This window comes from Triticum dicoccoides, chromosome 3B (assembly GCF_002162155.2).
Source record: "Triticum dicoccoides isolate Atlit2015 ecotype Zavitan chromosome 3B, WEW_v2.0, whole genome shotgun sequence".
Lineage (NCBI taxonomy): Eukaryota > Viridiplantae > Streptophyta > Magnoliopsida > Poales > Poaceae > Triticum > Triticum dicoccoides.
In genome coordinates this window covers 737,577,780-737,583,642 of record NC_041385.1, presented here as the reverse complement: position 1 = coordinate 737,583,642, position 5,863 = coordinate 737,577,780, and positions in this window count along the sequence as shown.

Sequence of the window (5,863 nt, the reverse complement as noted above, 5' to 3'; positions counted from 1 at the left end):
AACGAAAAATCCAGGAACATAACACTGGTATGACGGAAACTAGGGTGGAAAGAGTGGAACAAAACACCAGGCATAAGGCCGAGCGTTCCACCCTTTACCAAATATATAGATGCATTAATAATATAAGAGATATTGTGATATCCCAACCAAAATCCTGTCCACCATGGAGCAATCTTCAACTTCACCTGCAACTAACAACGCTATTATTGGGCTAAGAAAGCGGTAACATAGCCAAGCAACGGTTTGCTAGGAAGGGTGTCAAAGGTTAGAGGTTCATGGCAATTTGGGAGGCTTGAAGAGCAAATGATAGGTAGCGCAGCAAAGCGATATAACGAAGCAACTAGCATAGCAATGATAGTAGTGAGATCCAGGGTAGCGGTCATCTTGCCTGAGATCCCGATAGGAAGAAGAACGAGTCCATGAAGAAGACAACCGGACGTAGTCGAACGAATCCTCACAATCGCAACATTACCGGAACGAAGAAGCAACACCAGAAAGAAACAAACAACATAGTAAATGCACAAGCAAGTATGATGCATGACCGGTTTAAATAGGCATGGCATGGCAAAGTGCAACAAACAATACTACAAGTTAAGTGGAGCTCAATATGCAACGAGTTACATATTGACGAAACACCACATCAATTATTTAGTTCTCTCTCATTTAGGTACACAACAATATTAAATGTTATTAAACATGGCAATGAGGTGAAGCATAAGTAGACTAACTATTTAGGCAAGTTTAAATGAGGCCGGTACAACAAACAACAAGTCTGGAAAATCCCCATATCCATATTCTAGTTTTGGTACTGTTCTGACTATTACATAATTTTAGAGTTGTTAAACAGGAAAATAAAGTGGACCATGTTAATCTAGGCATTTTTCCACCCCATTTACATATAAAGTTTAATTAATTTGGAGCTACGGTTATTTAGTTATGAATTAAAGCATTTTAGCATGGCATTTAAGCAAAATTAATCAAACAACAATTTAAACATTTTTAACATAGATGAAAGTAGAAGATTATGAAACTAGATGAAAAACTAAACATTTTACATATATGAAGTTTTTACATATGATGCACAAATCATGAGTTATAGCAAAATTATGAAACAATGCATGAAGTGCGAGGGGGTTTCTGTAAATCTGTTAATCCTGGGATAAATAGCAAAATCTTTCCGCGGAAAAAAAGATGGATAGGGCCGAATCTAGTCAGCCCACAAGTGCACAGGAGAGGGGGCGGGGCTACTCACCCTGGGCCAAGGCCCGGTCGGTGGAGGCAGGAGCTGGGCCTGCAACTGGGGAGGCCCACGCGGGCACCAGGCCATCGGTGAGGAGGCCAAAGTAGGCCGCGGGGCCGGATCTGGCAGGGAGGGAGGCCCGCAGGGGCGCTCGTTCGTCTTCGAAGCAGTGGAACCAGGGGCGCGGCAAGGACGGGGTCAACGACGCGGCAGCAGCTGCAGGGAAGACCGGCGAGGTCGTGGGGGCGGGGATCCGAGCGGGAGGCACCGGATCTGGCGAAGAACGGCGAGCTTGGACTTGCGGGCGCCATGGCTGACGAGAGAAGTTCCTGCGAGAAAGAGAGAGGGATGCGAGATCAGGAGAAAGAAGGAAGAGAAGGAGGGACCGAGGGAGGGGGCGCGGGGTCGGCCTAGGAGTGGCGGAGGGCACCGGCGGCGGTGGAGGCTGGTGGCGGCGACGAGGGCTCGGGGTCGAGGGATCCTCCCCTCGATCCAGAACGGGAGCGGCAGGCGCTGGGGCGCTCGGGTCCAGATCGGTCTGCGGCGGGCGTCGGATGGGCCGGCTGGGCCCTGGGCGGCGCGAGGAAGGCCAGGGGGACGCGTGGAAGGCGCGGGTTGGAGGAGGCGAGTGTTGGGGCGACGTGGAGGTCCCTGGTTGGCTCGGGGCGCGCCGGCGGCGGCGCCAAGTGGCGGAGGTGGAGCGGGTGGCGCGGAAATGGAGGTGGGAGGCGGCGGAGATCCTGAGGAGGAGGGGGGATTGCTGCGGCTGGGTTAGGGAAGGGGGTAGGCTGTCAAATTTGGAAGGGGGTGTCCATATATAGGCAGGGATGGCTAGGGTTTGGTGTTTTGCTCCGTTTCGGAGCCGTTCGATCTCGATCGGACGGTCCGGAGCGGAGGGGGGTTAGGTAGGTGGGCTAGTGGGCTGTGAAGAGGAGTTGGGTCGAGAGGAGAGAAGAGAAGTTGCAGCCCGGCGGCAGTTTCGGAGACCGAAACGTTCGACGAAGGTACCGGCAACGGTACCGCTATACATTTAGTGGTTGGGCTATCACATGGACTCCGAATGCGACAAAACATGGCAGACGGCCTGTCTACACTATAATAAGACCGCACGACAAGTTGAAACCCATTCCGAGAACATTTTTATGCCACTTATAAAATAATATTTCGGAGGTGCCGGGGGCGCGTGCGAGTGTGTCTGAACTCCGAACGGACAACGGAGAGAAACGGCGGAACCCGAACGGATGCAAGTTTTGAAAAACATGCTGATGAAATGCAGATGATGACATGAGATGAGATGCATAACAAGAACAAAATGCAAAACAACAGATAAAACCCAACCACGAAGGAAATATCAGATAACATCTCCGGAAAAGGCAAGAGTTGGAGTTACGAATATGGAAAGTTGCATCCGGGGCGTTACATAAGCCTTGCAAGCAATGTAGCGAATGAGTTAGGTACGGGATGATGTATTACGTAACGAGTGAAGAGACTTCACAGTAATGAGATTGAACTAGGTATCGAGATACCGACGATCAAATCTTGGGCAAGTAACATACCGATGACAAAGGGAACAGCGTAGGATGTTATGCAGTTTGAACGATAAAGTTCTTCGTAGAATATGTGGGAGTCAATATGAGCATCCAGGTTCCGCTATTGGTTATTGATCGGAGACGTGTCTGGGTCATTTCTACATAGTTCTCAAACCCGTAGGGTCCGCACGCTTAAAGTTCGATGATGGTTATATTATGAATTTATATGTTTTGATGTACCGAAGGTAGTTCGGAGTCCCGGATGTGATCATGGACATGACGAGGAGTCTCGAAATGGTCGAGACATAAAGATCGATATATTGGACGACTATATTTGGACACCGGAATGGTTCCGGGTGAGATTGGGACAATACCGGAGCTCCGGGAGGTTATCGGAACCCCCCGGGAGGTATATGGGCCTTAATGGGCTTTAGTGGAAAGGACGGTGCTACGTCTTGAGCTTGCGTTGGTTTTCCTTGAAGAGGAAAGGGTGATGCAGCAATAGTAGCTTAAGTATTTCCCTCAGTTTTTGAGAACCAAGGTATCAATCCAGTAGGAGGCTCCTCAAAAGTCCCACACACCTACACAAACAAACAAAGAACTCGCAACCAACGCAATAAAAGGGGTTGTCAGTCCCTTCACGGCCACTTGCGAAAGTGAGATCTGATAGAGATAGTATGATAAGATAAATATATTTTTGGTATTTTATAATATATATGCAAAAAGTAAAGATGCAAATAAAAGTAGATTGAAAGCTTATATGATAAAAGATAGACCCGGGGGCCATAGGTTTCACTAGTGGCTTCTCTCAAGATAGCATAAGTATTACGGTGGGTGAACAAATTACTGTCGAGCAATTGATAGTAACGCATTAAGAAAGATGACATGATGTAGAGGGATAAACTCAAGCAATATGATATAGACCCCATCTTTTTATCCTCGATGGCAACAATACAATATGTGCCTTGCTGCCCCTGCTGTCACTGGGTAAGGACAACGCAAGATTGAATCCAAAGCTAAGCACTTCTCCCATGGCAAGAAAGATCAATCTAGTAGGCCAAACCAAACTGATAATTCGAAGAGACTTGCAAAGATAACTCAATCATACATAAAAGAATTCAGAGGAGATTCAAATATTTTTCATAGATAAATTTGATCATAAACCCACAATTCATCAGATCTCGACAAACACACCGCAAAAAGAGTTTACATCGAATAGATCTCCACAAGAGAGGGGGAGAACATTGTATAAAGATCCAAAAAGAGAGAAGAAGCCATCTAGCTAATAACTATGGACCCGAAGGTCTATGGTAAACTACTCACAACTCATCGGAGGGGCTATGGTGTTGATGTAGAAGCCCTCCGTGGTCGATTCCCCCTCCGACGGAGCACCGACTAAAGCTCCAAGATGGGATCTCGCGGATACAGAAGGTTACGGTGGTGGAAATTGTGTTTCGTTGGCTCCCTGGATGTTTTCGGGGTACGTAGGTATATATAGGAGGAAGAAGTATGTTGGTGGCCGCCCGAGGGGCCCACAAGATAGGGGGCGCGCCCAGAGGGGGTGGGCGCGCCCTCCTATCTCATGGCCGCCTCAGCTGCTTGTTGACTTGCACTCCAAGTCCTCTGGATAACGTTCGTTCCAAAAATCACGCTCCCAAAGGTTTCATTCCGTTTGGACTCCGTTTGATATTCCTTTTCTTCGAAATACTGAGATAGGCAAAAAAACAGCAATACGGGCTGGGCCTTCGGTTAGTAGGTTAGTCCCAAAAATGATATAAATGTGTAAAATAAAGCCCATAAACATCCAAAAGGGGTAATATAATAGCATGGAACGATCAAAAATTATAGATACGTTGGAGACGTATCAAGCATCCCCAAGCTTAATTCCTGCTCGTCCTCGAGTAGGTAAATGATAAAAACAGAATTTTTGATGTGGAATGCTACCTAGCATAATTCTCAATGTAATTTTCTTTATTGTGGCATGAATGTTCAGATCCAAATTATTCAAAATAAAAGTTCATATTGATAAAAGAAACAGTAACACTGCAAGCATACTATTCAAAGCAATCATGTCTTCTCAAAATAACATGGCTAAAGAGAGTTCATCCCTACAAAATCATTTAGTTAGGCTATGCTTCATTTTCGTCACACAAAGATGTTCCCAACTTCTATACCCCCGATGACAAGCCAAGCAATTGTTTCGTACTTAAATAATCTCAAACTTTTTCAACCTTCACGCAATACATGAGCGTGAGCCATGGATATAGCACTATGGGTGGAATAGAATATGATGATGGGGATTGTGTGGAGAAGACAAAAAAGGTGAAAGTCTCACATTGACGAGGATAATCAACGGGCTATGGAGATGCCCATCAATTGATGTCAACATGAGGAGTAGGGATTGCCATGCAACGGATGCACTAGAGCTATAAATGAATGCTGAACAAAAGAAAACTAGTGGGTGTACATCCAACTTGCTGGCTCACGAAGACCTAGGGCTTTTGAGGAAGCCCATCGTAGGAATATACAAGCCAAGTTCTATAATGAAAACTTCCCACTAGTATATGAAAATGACAACCTATCAGACTTACTATATGAAAAACATGGTGCTACTTTGAAGCACAATATATGAGACTCACTACATGAAGAACAAGGTGCTACTTTGAAGCACAAGTGTGGAAAAAGAGATAGTAACATTGCCCCTTTTATTTATTTTCATTTTTTCCCTTTTCTTTTCTTTTTATTTTTTTATTTTTTTGCCTTTCCTTTTTTTTTCTTTTGGCCTTTCTTTTTTTATTTTTGGGCAATGCTCTAATAATGATGATCATCACACTTTCATTGATTACAACATATGAATTACAACTCGAAACTAGAACAAGATATGACTCTATATGAATGCCTCCGGCGGTGTACCGGGATGGTGCAATGAATCAAGAGTGACATGTATGAAAAATTATGCATGGTGGCTTTGCCACAAATACGATGTCAACTACATGATCATGCAATGGCAATATGACAAAAGTAAAGTATGTCATGATGATGATGAACGGAACGGTGGAAAGTTGCATGGCAATATATCTCGGAATGGCTATGG